The sequence below is a fragment of the Malaya genurostris genome, chromosome 3 (assembly GCF_030247185.1).
Source record: "Malaya genurostris strain Urasoe2022 chromosome 3, Malgen_1.1, whole genome shotgun sequence".
NCBI lineage: Eukaryota > Metazoa > Arthropoda > Insecta > Diptera > Culicidae > Malaya > Malaya genurostris.
This window is the reverse complement of record NC_080572.1, coordinates 277,196,923-277,214,979: the sequence shown is the minus strand read 5'-3', so window position 1 is coordinate 277,214,979 and position 18,057 is coordinate 277,196,923.

Here is an 18,057-nt window from a genome sequence, read left to right as displayed (position 1 = left end):
TTTTTGCAATGTCACATTTTGGCTACCACCACCATTCTCCAGTGATGATTAATCGTTGATTGCGAGAGAGATTTTCCAACGTTCCAACGTTCATTCCGTCGACTATGTCGCGCCTCGCCGGTGATAAATGGGCTGCCTGCTCCGGACCCCAAGCACAGCAGTCCAATGCGATCGCATTATTTTCAATGTACATCATTTTGGGCATGTCTGGCATGGCAAACAAAAATTGTTATTGTAATTATTTTTAAATGATCAAAATCTTCGTGAATACTCCCGCTGCAGTCAATTGTTAATAATGAGTTTGTTTTGGGTTGTCCTCTCATTCCAACTATCGAAACAAGATTTAATGACTACCACGTGTCTTGGCGAAATAATTTAGTTGCATATTATTTGACTCAATGATTGATTTAAAATTATATAAATCACGAGAATCGATTATAAAAGTCTATTAAATTACAACAGTGTCTCTAAATACCATAAATATGTAGTCAATGCATTGACTCGGAAAAACCATCTACTCCGACACCCACTGTTAATACCACGTTTACACGTGCCGAAAAACACGGACGTTATATGCAGACATCAAAACAAACATGAATTTCCGTACAAGTGAGAAGCATTGGATCATTAACAAACAATCGTTGGATCTACGCGTCCACAGCAGCAACTATCTAGATGATAAGGTTTTCGGTAATAGCGAAAATTCCGACGAAACACTGAAATAAAACATGGTTGTCAAAATCCAAGAAATGAAGCAATAGAAACCGGTTCTAACCAACTCAAACAGATTCTTTTGCGATGAAATTAACGTTGAACTGCACCAATTTCAGATAAATTTTACCCTGCTAAACGTGAGCAGAGTTGTGCACAGTTTGTAGATCATAGGAACAGAGTAATCAGTCACCGAGTACTACTTAGCACATATACCGAATTGAAAGAGCGTTAAGAAACAAATGTGTCGATACTCAACATTTGATGTGAACGAGACTTAATCCTTTGTTTTTGTTTTTGTTTTTGTTTTTGGTATGACATCCGCCAACGCACAGTGATGCCACTCTATACAAAAGTTGGCAAAAACCATAAATACGTCGATAAACGTCAGCTGGATGATTTTTTTTTATAATTTTAGGTCTCTAAATATATTTCCATCTTGACAATGTATGAAAAAATATTCGATCCACCTAAAAGTGACATGATGCACCGTTCGCTATGGACCGGAAAATGACGACTTTTTTAGTAAATTAACTTGTGTATTTTTATTTATTTCGTGATTGATTAGGAGTTTTCACCTATTGTTCATATAATGATTAAACCTATGTGGGAAATGTATACACTGAGAAAAAAACCTTTTTCCTTATATCTTGAAAACATCAATTTTCTCCAGAAGGACTTATTTTTATTTTCTGATATGTTGTAACATACAACCACAGATAACAGATATACAGGCTCACATATGAACTGTGTGTAAAATTTGCTCAATCAGCATGGCGAACACTTGCAGATGTCACCACGATCGACACGAGGTGCCACCACTATTTGGGTGCAACATTCACTTCTCGCTAGATTTTTGTTTTGCTGTTGGTTAAAATGACAAGTTTATTTTTGTTTTATTCCGATCGAATTCTCGTGCGATTTATGCGACATGGAAATAAAATTGTCTTTAACACTTAGGGAAATCGTGTGACAAGTGTTAAAATTGTTGTAGTTGAAATATTTCTATAACAGGCAGGAGCATTTTGTTATCGTTCCGGAACGTAGTGGAACGTTTTGGAAGATCGCGGCGAACAGTCGAGTAGGTGGCAATAGTGTTTCCAACGTATAGCAAATTTGAAATTTACACAGGATTTTAAAAATTTTGTTCGAGCCTGTATATCTGTTATCTGTGATACAACTGATGCAGTTTATTGCACTATGATAAGAGATGGGAGAGTAATAATCAAAAAAGTGTTTTACCTATTTTTATATATATAAAAAATAGGTATAGAATTCGCTCAAACTTTCGAAAATTTTTCCGAGGCCCGGAGGGCCGAATGACATATACCAATCGATTCAGCTCGACGAACTGAGCAAATGTCTGTGTGTGTGTGTGTGTGTGTGTATGTGTGTGTGTCCGTATGTGTGTTGTCAACTAAGAGGTCGAGATCTCAGAGATGGCTGGACCGATTTTCATCAAACTAGTCGCAAATGAAAGGTCTCCCCGTCACCCAAAACGCTATTGAATGGTTTTGAGATCGGATGTTTACTTTTTGAGTTATACAAAGTTTTATGTCAAAATTTTCAGTTTTTTGACAGTATCTGTCACAATTGACCTTGAAAACAGAATATGTTTTCAGACTTAGATTCCGCACGGTAATACCTATCCAACAAGCCATAGATTGTTAAAATCCGTCCATTTTTAACGGAGATATCGAAATTTTTCTGTAAGCGACTTTTCCCCCTATTCCAGCAGTAGGAGTTTTTAGCGCTGTATGACAAAGAAATGCTTGGGAGCAACGGAAAACACGATTTTTTATACTGTTACATACAATTGTTTCTAAGAACCAAAAGGATTGTGTACAGCATTCTTTTTCATGACATTTAGCCTCGGACCGATTTTGGCACGGCTCGTTTTTGGCAACATAATCGTTCGAATATGACATATATAAACCAGATGATGGCAGAATTTTTTTTAATTATTTTGTTTTAAACTACTTACAGCAATAAATGCTGGAACAACATAACATCCATATACCATTCGAATCAGTTCGTCGAGATCAGCAAATGCGTGTGTGACAAATAACTTCAATTAATTTTCTCGGAAAATTTCTTTTCTACAAATTCAGATTCATACGAAAAGTCATATGCTCCCAAACAAAGTTCCTGCATTATGTTTGGTTCCGACCTCTGGTTTCGGAACTACAGGATGATATGTGAAACGAAATCAAAATTGTGTAACTCATTTTTCTTGAAGATGGCTGAACCGATCTAAGATGCAAATGAAATCTAAGAATCATCTAAGATTCAAATGAAAAGTTCCAAAGTTCTATAAAACATCTTGCTTTTCAGTCAGATCCAACTTCCGGTTTCGGGGATTGTATAAAAATGTCTATTCCACATAATTTAATCAGGTTTATCGGGTTAGCAGATTTGGATAGTCGATAAAAAAATTAACTTTTTTCAGTTTTAGTGGTATTCAGTTGTCAATCAGAAGGCACCTAAAAATTTAATTCGTGCTATGATCTCTCAAAGATGTCTTAACTGATTTTCAAATGCTTTGAAACAAATGTAAAGTGTACAGCTACTCAGGTGAATTTATCTGACTTCGGCCATACCGATTTTAGAATTCCGGTTCCAGTATAAAATCGTTTCTCAAAGCTCAATCGTTTTCTCAAAAAAAGCCTAATCAAATTTCAGAAACAAAAATTTTAATTAAAACAAACTTATATACAAAAATTAATTATTTTATCCAATTATGACTTCCGGTTCTCGAATTACATGATGATGAATTTTTAAAATTCAAACCGATATAGAAGATGACAATCCCGAAAAGCTTCAAAGTTGAACTCAAAACTGTTGTAATTTATTCGTCATATGGCCATACGAATCGGTTTGGGTTATGCTGGTTCCTGAATACCGGCTCTGGAAGTACCTTAAATTACCGTAAACTCTAGAGTGGAACTTGGCATGTTTAATCGATTATCACACTTCTAGATTCAAATTCGATCCGATTTGCAGTTTCGACATTACAGAGTAATGAGTGATTAAAATCTCAAATTGTCGCTTAAAACGAGGGTCATTAAAATAATGTCATGAAAACTTAAACACCGAAGAATATTCATGCAAAAAACACATGCGGATTGATAAAAATAGGTATCATCTCACTGCTAGGTGAATTAAACACGTTTTTTTCTGTTTTCAACAAAAATATTAAGTTTTGGAAAATGCTCTGCATCTTGCATTTTTTAAGTTTTTCGACTTTATGAAAGAACACAAACACTAGTACAAAACAAAATTTGGTTGAACATTACCGCTTCACTAATAATATTGGATTTTTATTATGTTAAAGTATCTTATTAAACTATGTAAAATGAAAAATGACGAAAAAATGACGCTGAGTAAACATGCATAACGTGGTTTTCGTGGTTAAAACTTGGGAATTTTTTATATGGACTACAAGAAAGTTCCGGACAAAAGAAAAAGTGCATGTGGTGGGATCAATTGGGCGCTATTTATTATAAGCTACTCAAATTTGGTGTTATAAATGTCCTGATTTTATTTATCATATAGCCGTTTATTTAAATTTTACTCGCACCGACTTCATTTACAAAAGTATAACCCTTGTCTTTGTGATTTTTATTGTCGACCCCGCCAACAATCGAAAATAACCATCAAAGTGCAGAGATGTGCAGGATCGCATAGTGGTTTTTGAAAAGTAGAGAAAAAATGCTATAAAATCAAATACTATTGAACAGTGGCAGCCCTTCCCTACCTATATAGAACTCTAATCGCAAAACATCATCATTGCGCCATATATTTTGTATGGAAGAATGAAAAGAAAGTTTGTGATCTTTGAGAGGATATGGAGAGATTATTTCTTATTCAAAAACTTTTAAACTTTAAACTGTAATCCTTCGCTTCCTGTGATCCTTCAAAAAATTGATACAGTGCGGGAAAAAAATGAATTTATTTTTTCGATTTCTGCCACCTTGGCATCACTGTGCAACGGTTCAGAGATAATAATTTTGATGTGAGAAATGGAAAACGCGGAAGGCCATCGAAAAAATTTTAAGACGCCGAATTGCAAGCGATATTGGATGAAGATGTTTAAAAGCCATGAAAAAAGTCCAAAAGTGTGGAAATGGGCGCCACATGAGTTGAATGAAAGACAGATGGAAAACCGAAAAAACACTTTTGAAATTTTGCTTCAAAGACACGACATTCGCATCGAATTGTTATTGGCGATGAGAAAATGGATTTATTTAATGAATCCTTAACGGTAAAAAACAGTGCTAATCTGGGACACAACAAATGATGAGTTTCAACCATGAATTGATCGGAAGCCCAATCAAAATCGACCAACAGACACGGCAAAGTAATTTTGCTACACGACAATAGACTTGCATATAAAGTAAAGCCTATGATAAACTCAAGATAGAGTGATCGGCGATTTCTCATGTATTATTTGAATAGGAATCCTCAGTTTAAGTCTTTTGAGGCAAAACAACAAGCGTCTGCTCGCTACATGCGTCGTAACTATGGCAATACTTGATTTGATATTGGAAAAAATAAAAGTTACAGAACGAACAATATCGAAAAATAAAAGAAGTAGGATACTGGTGAGATTGTTCCTTAGAGATATTTCACATTTTTTTATTTCCAATGTCTTTTTATACTTCTCCTTACTAAAAATCGGGCTTGACTAAACTCCGTCGATTATTCGTTTGATCAATGGATCTATTTTGCTTCGGGTTAAACGCTAAGTTGAAGACGCGCGCGTCAAGTTCATAACCGTGCAGATATTTCTTGCGACCGTACTTAGCTAACACATGGATCAATAAGTCCCGAGACTAAAGCAGAGATGGCGCTCGCAGTAAACCAGTAACCACGTCTTTCTAGAGTACTAACCTTTGCTTGAAACGGGTCAAAATTTTAAGTCGATCCGACCAGAAACAGCTGAGTTATCGAGGTTGGAGTAAAGTCGTTTTGTAGTTTGTTTAAAAAATGGAAAAACCGAGTTTCGTGTTTTGATAAAACATTGTTTTTAATGGGTAAAAACACCGTAAATTTTAAGTCGATCCGACCAGAAACAGCTGAGTTATCGAGGTTGGAGTAAAGTCGTTTTGTAGTTTGTTTAAAAAATGGAAAAAACCGAGTTTCGTGTTTTGATAAAACATTGTTTTTAATGGGTAAAAACACCGTACAAGCGAAACAATGGATTGACAAAATGTTATCCGGACTCTTGTCCATCTGAAGCAAAGATTTGTCGGTGGTTCGCCGAGTTTAAACGTGGTCGTACCGACACAAATGACGCGGAACGCTCGGGTAGACCTGTGGAAGCCGTTACACCGGAAAATGTGACTGAAGTGACAAAAATTTTAATAAAAGATCGTAAAGTGAAGCTCCGTGAGATTGCTGAGATGACACAGATATCATATGGAAGTGTATTTACTATCCTTCATGAAAAATTAAGCATGAAAAAGGTTTTTTCCAAGTAAGTGCCGCGATTGCTTTCGATGGAACAAAATGCACCCTGCCACAAGTCGATGAAAACAATGGCGAAATTGAACGAATTAGGCTTTGATCTGCTTCCCCACCCCCCATACTCGCCAGATTTAGCCCCTAGTGCCTTACTCTTTGCTGATCTTAAAAAAATGCTCCAGGGAAAAAGATTTGGCTCAAATGAGGAGGTCATCGCTGAAACTGAAGGTTATTTTGAAGCGAAAGATATTTTTTTTAAACATGGTATTGAAAAATTGGAAAAACGTTGGAACCATTGTATCATCCTAAAAGGTGATTATGTTGATGAATAAAAAAAATTTTGCAAAAAAAATATTGTTTCCATTGTTAGTCTCGGGACTTATTGATCCATGTGTTAGAATGTATGTAAATATAGTTTAGACTGCGAAGAGGGTCCAATTGATATATTACTATTGTGGTTAGGGTGTAGATATCGACATTACTTCGTATCACGTAAGGCATTGTTGTTCGACTGATCGAGTGATATCATGCCAGTATTACAGCTGTCTATTGAGAAAAAAACAGAACACAATGAATTAAATGTATGAATCGATAGCGAATCTCCCGACAGCCGGCTGTCCGGAGTTTCACGAGTTTCGAAAGAAAATTTCTTTTCTATAACGATTCATCTTTTGTTCAAAATAGACCTCAGCTTCAGCGATAACCTCTTCATTCGTGCGAAATCTCTTACAGGCGACCATTTTTTCCAGGTCTGCGAACAGTCAGTAGTCACTGGGAGCCAAATCTGGCGAATACGGTGGATGTGGGAGCAATTCGAAGTTCAATTCATGCAGTTTGTTTGTTTGTTTTGATTGACTTGTGACACGGTACGTTATGTTGAGTAAACAAACATTTTTTCTTTGCCATATGTAGTCGATTCTTTGCAATTGCAGCCTTCAAACGCTCCAATAACATTATATAATTTTAACTGTTAATGGTATTTCCTTTCTCAAGATAGTCGATAAATATTACACCACTCACATCCCGAAATACCGAGGCCATAACCTTTCCAGCCGATTGTTGTGCTTTCGAGCGCTTTGGACGAGGTTCACCGTTTTGATCGTTTTGATTCCGGAGTGAAGTGATCAATCCATGTTTCATCAATTGTCACATATCGATGCATAAACTCCAGTTTGTTACGTTTAAACATGGCCAAACACTGCTCAGAATCATCAATACGTTTTCGTTTTTGTTCAACAGTGAGTAAACGCGGCATCCACTTTGAACAGAGCTCTCTCATAGTCACGATGTCAGCTTTTCGATCATCTTCACGATGTCAGCTTTTCGATCATTAAAAACGATTTTATGGATTTTCTTATGTTTTCTGGTGTTACCGCCTCATTTGGATGTCCACTGTGTTTTTCATCATCGGTGTCTCTACGACCACGTTTGAAGTCAGCAAACTAACGTTTTATTGTTATTTCTGATGAAGCGGAGTCTCCCAGAACAATAAACACATGATAATATTATTCGAAAATTTACTAACAAACTACCCCTTTCCTGCGATACATGTGGAAATGCAGAGAATTCCTCGGATTCTAGTTGTCCAGCATGTAGGGATCAATGAAGTTTACACAATGTGAAACTACGTGCTATTCCCAAGCGAGTTGTTTCAGCCAAACATTGTGCAGACTTAATTGATTTTGACCAATAACGGAGTAGCAACACATTGGCGGTCTCTATTGCTAATGTTAATAATTCAAGTAAAATAAAGAAATTATTAATTATTTATCAGTTAGGTTTATGCGATTTGTACCTGTTTTTGACAAATTGAAATTAAGTGATTTTTGATTAAATTTACGTGCCCCGATTCTGCGCACCAGTTGAGGTGCCAGTGTACCACAAAGTCTGAAATAATAAAAGTTCTGACAGAAGATGAGCTAAATTGTTGAGTTTGGCTCAATCTACCGCGCGCAGTGATCTCAAACGTTTCCATGAGCGAAAAACTAAAACTCGGAAGAATCACAGTAAGTTTGTAGTACAGATAAGTTCGATGGGAAGTATCTGATTTGGCAAGTGATTTACATCTATCGACAATTAGCTCAATTTTTAGTTACAAATGAGTTCTATAGAAAGGATTCTAGCATTCAGGAAAGTACATAAAGGTGCTTTTTGAGTTCATCTAGAGTTCATCTTTTAGTTTCATTTTGTAAGTGAGTCAAGTTTAACTCGAAAAAATGAGACACTTCAATTTGTTGGAAACTTTTTAGTATGTCTTAAGAATTTCACCTGAATCTACCTAACAGGTTACGGATTTTTTCTGAAAACCACTGTCAGCCAATAGATCTTGGGATAGGGTAAACACACACAAACTTGGTCAAAAGGTTACAATGATGTCGTACAAATGAAAAACATAAGATTGAAAAATTGTGGACACTTACCTCGAAGATCCTAAACCGTCACATAGATGATTCGGAAAATTGCATGAAAATTCTTCATTTATTTGTATTCCGTGTAATCACGAAAGATAACGCAAGACAACACTTTTGGTAAAGGCTGCGATAATATTTTGAGCCATTTGAAACGCATGCTCGGTTCGCAATACGAAGAAAATAATAGTGTTAAGCTGGGTGACCAAAACCAGCACATGAAGAGTGTACTGGCAGCTCATCATCAACCCAAAATGCGTTGTTACGGATGGTGTGAGTTATACAAAAGTTTGTATACAAAAATAGTTTGAAATTTTCGGAATAGGTTTTTGCTGAGAAGTTTAGTAAAAAAATTCCGATTCGAAAAGCAGTTTGCAACTGCTGATAAATAACTCAAATTTCTGTTATAAATGACTTTACGAACTATACAGTGAATTGCATAATTGTAAGTGTGATTGTTCGATTCGTTACTCTGGAACTCGTCGCGTCATTCTTGGATGGCAGCGTTATCATTTTATCTGATTCGTACGCAATTACTGAAATCATTCAAAAGAGTTAAACTCACGGAATTTTACCTTCATTAGCGGTATAAGTCAAATTGCTACATACTGATCGGTAGAAGGCAAAATGCAAAAAGAATTCATCGTTAAGGTATCTCAAAACCATTCCAACCATTCGAAATCGACAAACAACTATTTTCAATCTCACGATTCCACCCGCCTTTAAATGTCTACATTTGATCGCATCATCGAAAAAACATGTTCACAAATTGCATCAACTACATTGTTTGTCACCGGTTCGCTTAACGATAATATAAATCTCGCTGCTGTCTGGCGGGTCTCGGCAACTAAGACGAAAGATTGCGCTCGACTAATCCGCTTATTGTGGTATCCACATTTTAAAGGTTCAGCCACGTAAACGTCCCAGATCCCGTAATCTCCAGGTGCACAGTGGTGCCCATCAGAGCGCGGCAGTACCCACAATGGTTTTGGGGGCTTCCAAACGACAGTGGTGACCAAAGTTCAAGCAAAAGGATAAAAAACCGTCCATTTAAGTACATGCATCTCACATCTGCAAGACATCCAACCTGGTGAGCACCCACCGATCCATCCGAAAGAGCAAATCTCTTCAAATTCAAACCGTTTTTAGCGTTGAAGATGTCAAATCCAAACGAAAACAAAATTCGTCATCGACCGAACTTCAACGAAAGAAGATCATATCACTTTTTTATTTTCGCAGTGATCTTTTTGCATCTGCGGTAAGACCTTTACCCACATTACCTACCGTTGAGGCAAACCGTTCCAAAATGGAACGTAAAGTGAGTCTGTGAGTTGTCAGTTGTTCGCGACATGAGTTATCACGTGCCGGCCAATTCTGTCAAGAAAATCGAGATGGGTCAGAAGGATCAAAATTAATTATTGTGCTCCGTCCCGTCAAGTCGCCATCGCTCGCCACCGGACAATCCGTGACTAATGGTACCCCAAATTGGCCAGAAGACCTTCGATCACGAAGTGGCTTTGATGGTGATGATGATGATGTGCAGCTTTGGTATGTGAAAAGTGATATGAAAATGACTTTTTGAAGGAACAAGGAATTAGATTCAGAGCGAGTCTGAGGGTCTGAGGGGTCGCGCGCGATTGCTCGATCGGAATGACCTTTACCGAGTGTTTCGCAGTATTTTTTTTGCGTACGATGGTCTCAGTTTTCTCACATTTGTCATGGCATTTTCTTGAAGTCTTGAAATGTCTGAATACTAAGAATAAAATAAATTAGACTGGATATAAGTTTCAATTTCATGCTGATCAGGAGCCCCAGAGTGAATTTATTATATCACCTTACGTTTAGAATGTTCTCAATATCTATCATATGGTTTGCCTTTTGCCTTTTTTCACAGCAGTAATTGAAAAACCAGGTTCGAGTCTTATCTCTGGATAATGTTATTTAATGCTTATGACAGACATGTGATATCGGAATAACTGTACACCGTGAAATCACATGTCTGTCACCCTAAATCACGGTGGTATCACGCGAGTATCATGATACAACGGTGATTTCCGTACTATGATCATTTATCGTTGTACTGTGCAAAATCACATCACTGTTTACTGCTGCCAGCGCCATTGGCGAGCGACGGTGAACTCACGAAACAATATTTCCTTCTTCTCCAAGAAATGTTCATAAATTTAGTGAAGTTTTTAAATACAAATAAGGAAAACAATATATTCATATTTGTACATGAAATCAGCACTATTGAGTTATTGTTTTCTATTCAATAACAAGTAAATTTATTGTTGAAATGGATTTAGAACACAATGATTCATATTTTGAATGCACATGTGGTGGTTGGTAAACGACTGGACAATGCGCAATTCAGGCCCCAATGTGGTTCTTAGCCTCTTGTCCAGTAACTCCTATGGCCCTCCGGCGAGACAGGAGGTTGGTGCAGGCCTTCAAACCGCCCGGAAAAAGGAAGTTACGAACAATCAAGGAAAAAATACGACTCGGAATAATCGGCAAAGACCTACGCGACGAACTAAGGACTACGATTGGAAGCTTGGCACATGGAACTGCAAATCGCTTGGCTTCCCAGGATACGACCAAATGCCGCATGATGAGCTTCATATCCGCGGCTTCGATGTCGTAGCACTGCAGGAACTTTGTTGAACGGGACAGAAGGTGTGGAAAAGTGGGCATCGAGTGGCTACCTTCTACCAGAGCTGCGGCACAACCAACATTCTAGGAACGGGATTTGTAGTGTTGGGCAAGATGCGCCAGCGCGTGATTGGGTGGCAGCCAATCAGTGATAGAATACGCGTATTGAAGATCAAGGGCCGTTTCTTCAATTACAGCATCATCAACGTGCACTGCCCACATGAGACGAGACCCGATGACGAGAAGGAAGCATTCTACGCGCAGCTGGAACGAACCTACGACAGGTGTCCACGGCGGGATGTAAAACTCGTCATCGGCGACATGAATGTTCAGGTAAACCGGAAGGCAATGTACAGGCCCGTGATCGGGCTGGAGTGCCTGCACGCGGTAACAAACGACAACGGTCAACGATGCGTAAACTTTGCAGCCTCCCGAGGAATGGTAGTTCGAAAAACCTTCTTCCCCCGCAAAGAAATCCACAAAGCCACCTGGAGATCACCTGATCAACATACGGAAAATCAAATCGACCACGTTCTCATCGACGGGCGATTCTTCTCCGACGTCATCAATGTCCGCACTTACCGCAGTGTCAACATTGATTCTGACCACTACCTTGTCGCGGTTTGTATGCGCTCAAAACTATCGACGGTGCACAATACTCGTCGCACAGGAACGCCGGGACTCAATCTCGAGCAGCTACGTAGCATTCGTTCGAGGAAAACGCGCAACAACTGGAGAAAGTGCTACCAACGGAAGAGCAGCTATGCGCGGCGACTCTTGAAGACGGCTGGAGGAATATAAGATCCGCCGTGAGTAGCACTGCTTCAACCGTACTAGGTACGAGGTTATCGAATCGAGGAAATGACTGGTTTGACGGCGAATGTCAGCAGTTGGTCGAAGAGAAGAATGCAGCAAGGGCGAGGATGCTGCAACACCACACTAGAGCAAACGAGGAACGATACAGACAGGCGCGGAACAGACAGAACACGGTTTTCCGGAAGAAAAAGCGCCACCAGGAAGACCAAGATCGCGAAGCGATGGAACAGCTGTACCGCGCAAATGACACACGGAGGTTCTATGAGAAGGTGAACCGCTCACGTAGAGGCTACACGCCACATGCCGAAATGTGCTGAGATACCAGTGGTAACCTTCTCACGAACGAACGTGAGGTGATCGACAGGGGGAAGCAGTACTATGACGAGCATCTGAACGGCGAAGCACAAGATACAGAGAACGGTACAGGAATCAATCTGGGTGCACGCTCAGCCGACGACTGTGGAGCTCCTGATCTGTCGGAGATAAGTGAGGAGATCGGCAAGCTGAGGAATAACAGCCGCGGGCAATGACCAGTTGCCAGGCGAGCTGCTCAAACATGGAGGAGAGGCACTGGCTAGAGCACTGCACTGGATGATTTCTAGGATTTGGGAGGAGGAGATTCTACCACAGGAATGGATGGATGGAGTGGTATGTCCCGTCTACAAAAAGGGCGATAAGCTAGATTGTTGCAATTACCGCGCAATCACATTGCTGAACACCGCCTACAAGGTACTCTCCTAAATCCATTGCCGTCGTCTATCACCAATAGCTAAGGAATTCGTAGGGCCAAGCAGGATTTACTGGAGCCCGCGTCACTACGGATCACATATTCGCGATAAGACAAGTACTCCAGAAGTGTCGTAAATACAACGTACCCACGCATCACCCATTCATTGACTTCTTCTGAATCTGGGACGCTCTCGAGTCCCTTCGAATCTCGGAGAGGGCTACGTCAAGGTGATGGACTTTCTTGTATATTGTTCAATATTGCCCTGGAAGGTGTGATTCGAAGAGCGAGGATCGATACGAGTGGCACGATCTTCCGAAAGTCCGTACAACTTTTTGGCTTCGCTGACGATATTGATATTGTGACACGTAACCTTGAGAAGATGACGGAAACCTACATCGGACTGAAAGCTGAAGCTAGGCATATCGGACTGGCCATAAATGCGTCAAAAACAAAATACATGAGAGAAAGAGGCTCTAGAGAAGAAACACAACGCCTCCCACCACGAATATTGTTAGACGGTGACGATATCGAGGTGGTTGACGAGTTCGTGTATTTGGGCTCACTGGTGACCGCCGATAATGACACCAGCAGTGAAATTCATAGACGTATTTCAGCTGGGAATCGTGCGTACTTTGGACTCAGAAAAACCCTCCGATCGAGAAAAGTACGCAACCGCACGAAATTGACCATCTACAAAACGCTCATTAGACTGGTTGTTCTCATGGCCACGAGACCTGGACTATGTTGGCAGAGGACCAACGCGCCCTCAGTGTTTTCGAAAGAAAGGTACTGAGGACCATCTATGGCGGGGTGGAGATGGAAGACGGAACGTGGAGACGGCGTATGAATCACGAATTGCAACAGATGCTATGGAAACCACCCATCGTACGGACAGCTAAAATCGGACGTCTACGATGGGCTGGGCATGTCATAAGGATGTTGGACGACAGCCCAGTGAAAATGGTTCTTGAATCTAATCCGACTGGTACAAAAAGAAGAGGTGGATCGATCAAGTGGAGGATGATCTCAGAAGCATCCGTGCCTTGAGTGGCTGGCGACGAGCAGTCATGGACAGAGTTATGTGGAGACTTATGCTTAATACAGCAAAGGACACCCCAGGCCTATAGCTGTAAGAAAAAAAATGAATAAAAATGGCTCCAAGTGACTGCCTTGAGGGACTCCAGAACCTCTGGAAGAACTTAATCGTAAATATCTCGATATGATCAGCAATTTACGTTTAAATTTTCAATTTTGTGAGATCACAAATAACTAAAAAAATAAGTGTACTCATACTTTTGGAAACACTGATTTCGCATGGTTGTCTGCTTGGAACTGAACGTCGTGGTAAAGATCTTCCACCAATAGCAGCAACAACAGACTTGCGTAGTGTAAAACCTCCTTTGGATAGGATTCCGAAACTGAATTCAGAATCTGAATTCTGGTCCACCTGAGTTCTGAATTAAATTTAAATTTTAGAACTTAGTTTGCAAAATTCACACAATCAATCAACCAATACGAACGATAATCGATATTTAAAAGAGTGAAAAAATCACGGAAATTTTATTTGTGTTCACGTCCTCCAGTTGTGTCTGTAACATTACCTACCCGCCTTTTTTCTAGGAGTGCACTATTAGGTTATTTGATAAGCTTACAAGGCTCACGGCGAACACTGTTTGACTTTGCTCGTTGTTTTACGAAAAACGTAAATACTTCGCCTGTCGCCATTATTTTGAAATTGACCTTTGCGCGAAACAATTTGTTGTTTCAGTTTTCGGACTCATCATAGGGGTTACCGTGCGCTTTTCGCAGTTTCGTGAATAATTATGGGAATTTTTCACCGTCATTTTGTGGACATTAAGCGCCCAGATCATGTCAACTGATGGTATTGTTTCCCCCCCCATAAAAAGGCTGGACCAGCAAACAGTAGCTGCAGGTCGGTCGATTGCAACCGTAAATTGAGTCATGGCTGTGAACCTCCGGCCGAATACTGACCTGCATTAAGCGCCTTGCGTTTGTCCCCCTATAGTTAATGGCGGCTCTCGTGTGCCCCATCGGAGCCAATTTCGTCATCTTGTAAAGGCCACCGCGCCTACCGCATGGATGACGTTGCATAACCCCGATGAATCCACCCGAAAAGCCCTATGGGAATGACCCGAAAAACGATACCAAAAGAAAGAAGAATGATCGCTTTGACAAAATAAGTGGAAAATGTAACATGAAACCGACCATAAATTTAAGTTCGCCGCGAGATCGAACCGAAATTAATAACCGTAATAATGATTGGAATTGAAGTTTTTTTGTCGGCGTTTGCGCTTAATCGCAACCGTTTTGGGTCGGTTCCCTGTTTTTTTTTTGTGGGGGCGCAAAAGCGCAAATCGCAATTATTCGAGGCCCAGACTGGATGGCTCCCGCGACCTCGTCACCTATTTCTCTTACACTCTGTATGCGTTGTCCTTCAACTACTCTGCCACGATGAACCATGTCCTCTCGACAGCCAACAACAACAGAAAAAAAAAGAACCTGTTCGAGCACATTTTCGGCCGGACATCAGGAGAAGTGCCAGAGTGCCAGAGTAGTACTCGAACACAGCAAAAACGGATTACAAAATTCGAACCGAAACGAAATGCCACCAGATCTTTCGCCGGTTACCTCAGATGTGGCGTGATCTATCTCTCCTGCCTATCGCCCGCCGTTGACCCGACAATTTAGCACGACCGCAGTCACCTCCCTCGTCAACACCAGAAGCGTCGGCTTCGGTTGATGAATGAAACGTGCTCGCTCGTAGGCCCTCCTCAACTATTGCAGTGCACACTGCAGTTTGGCGTGGGAGAGTGCTCCTTCAGCGCCGATGATGATGATGACCAGCTGATTCGCGGTGAACTTTGGTTGGTTTACCAGTTCACAGTCCACAAACACCTCGAACCGTTGGGTGCCGATTTGTTACGGTCATAATCGATACAAATTTGCATAGAGGTGATTATTCAAATTAGTTGGTTTGTTTTTTTTTTTTCTTTTATTTTCGACAGGTGATGAACGGGTTTGAGTAAACTTCACGAAAGTCGTTGAACCTGCGGGCATTTCGTAAAAAAGAATTTTCATTCATTTTGAAACATCATTGATTAAAGATTCTGAAACGCTATTGATTGAATGAATCACTGTTTTTGTTACGTCTTTGAACAATGAGGCTTTTCTTAGTTATCGGTCAACAACTCTGTGAGGTTCTGGTATAAAAAATAAACTTGAACAATATTTAATTGATTAATAGTGCTAAAAATGTTCTGTATTGTACGATGCACTAGCCTTGATAGCGCACGGTGAATAACACTTCGGTGGGTCTGGGCCGTAAGTAACAGTTCGGCTGAAAAGTTCGTATCGTTTAATAGAAACACACATTTTTTTGCCAAAATTCGTTTTTATTATTCAACATAATTGCCATCAGAAGCGATACAGCGATTATAGCGATCTTCCAACTTTTCGATACCATTTTTGCAGTACGATTTGTCCTTTGCCTCAAAATAGGCCTCAGTTTCAGCGATTACCTCTTCATTGCTTCTAAATTTTTTACCAGCGAGCATTCTCTTGAGGTCTGAGAACAGGAAAAAGTCACTGGGGGCCAAATCTGGAGAATACGGTGGATGAGGGAGCAATTCGAAACCCAATTCGTTCAATTTCAGCATGGTTTTCAATCATAAATTCGTTGTTGTTTTTGATCGATTGTGAGCTCACGCGGCACCCATTTTGCACAAAGCTTTCTCATATCGAAATATTCGTGAATAATATGTCCAACACGTTCCTTTGATATCTTTAGGGTGTCAGCTATCTCGATCAACTTCACTTTACGGTCATTGAAAATCATTTTGTGGATTTTTTTCACGTTTTCATCGGTAACAGCCTCTTTTGGACGTCCACTGCGTTCATCGTCTTCGGTGCTCATCAAGCCATTTTTTGGTATCGGCGGCACTTTTTTTCATAAAAAAGTAGTGTTTCATCAACACACGAAATTCCTTTTTTTCCATTTTTTTTTCACAATAACAAGAGTAGCTTCACTCAAAATGCAATATCTCCCTAAGAACAAACATAGGATAACTCCTCCTAAATAACCATACCTGAATCAGCCAGTATAAGCCGAAAACCACGATTTCGTTCGGCACGTTTGTAAATACGTTGCACTTCGGTGCAAAACAAAAAGTGTTTTTCAAGTAGCATTAAATACGTATAATTAAATACGATACGTTGTACGTATGTATTTGTGATGGTTTTTTATGCTCAGATCACAGCATGCTGTGCGTTTGGCTGTCAGCTTTCGTTTGTTTACTTGTTTGTGCGGTTGAAATTCTGCGTATTCAAAATGTCGCGTATTGAAAACGGAAGTGAAAATTAAGGTTCTGGGGAACACTATTCTTTGGATGAGCTACCAGGAAGAGGCGGAAAACCCGGTTCTTCCAACCCGAAACTGCACCAGAAAGTGGTATCTCTAATCATGAAGAACAAATCGATGTCAATTCATGATTTGGCCAAAAACGAAGGAACGAGTGTCGGAACGATCCAGCGTATAAAGAGGCGAAATCACCTGAAAACCTACAAGAAGCAGAAAATCTCGAAACAAAGTGTATAATAGAAGAAGCGAGCAGCAACTAGGGCCCGGAAATTGTATTCGCGTTTTTTGTGGTGTCTGGATGCATGCGTTTTGATGGATGATGAGACTTATGTAAAGGAGGACTCAAAAATCAGGTCCAAGTCCACAATACTTTACTGTCGTCGTTGGGAAGGATGTGAGCGATACGCACAGGTCGATTCAAGTGGAGAAATTCGATCGAAAGGTACTGGTATGGCAAGCGCTATGTTCCTGTGGTTTGAAATGAACCATTTTTTTTCACTACCGGAACTATAAATGCTGAAATCTATCGATCCGAGTGTCTCCAGAAAAGATTGCTGCCTTTATATAAGAATCATAGTACACCTCTACTGTTTTGGCTGGATTTAGCGTAAGCTCACTATGCCAAAACCAAATGCCAATTGGCTTACGGAAAAGGGTATAAATTTCGTTGAGAAAAATATCAATCCACCAAATTACCCTCAGTTTCGATCCATCGAACGTTACTGGGCAATCGTGAAGAGAGTCTTCAAGAAGACTGGTAAGGCATGAGTTCGAAAAAATTTGTTATGCACAGGTCCAGTTTCTAAATTCTAAAAATCAGTTCTTTTTAGAACTATTCATATGTTTCCAAAAAAAAAACTATGCGAAGCTTCCCTAATATGTAAATATATCATTCT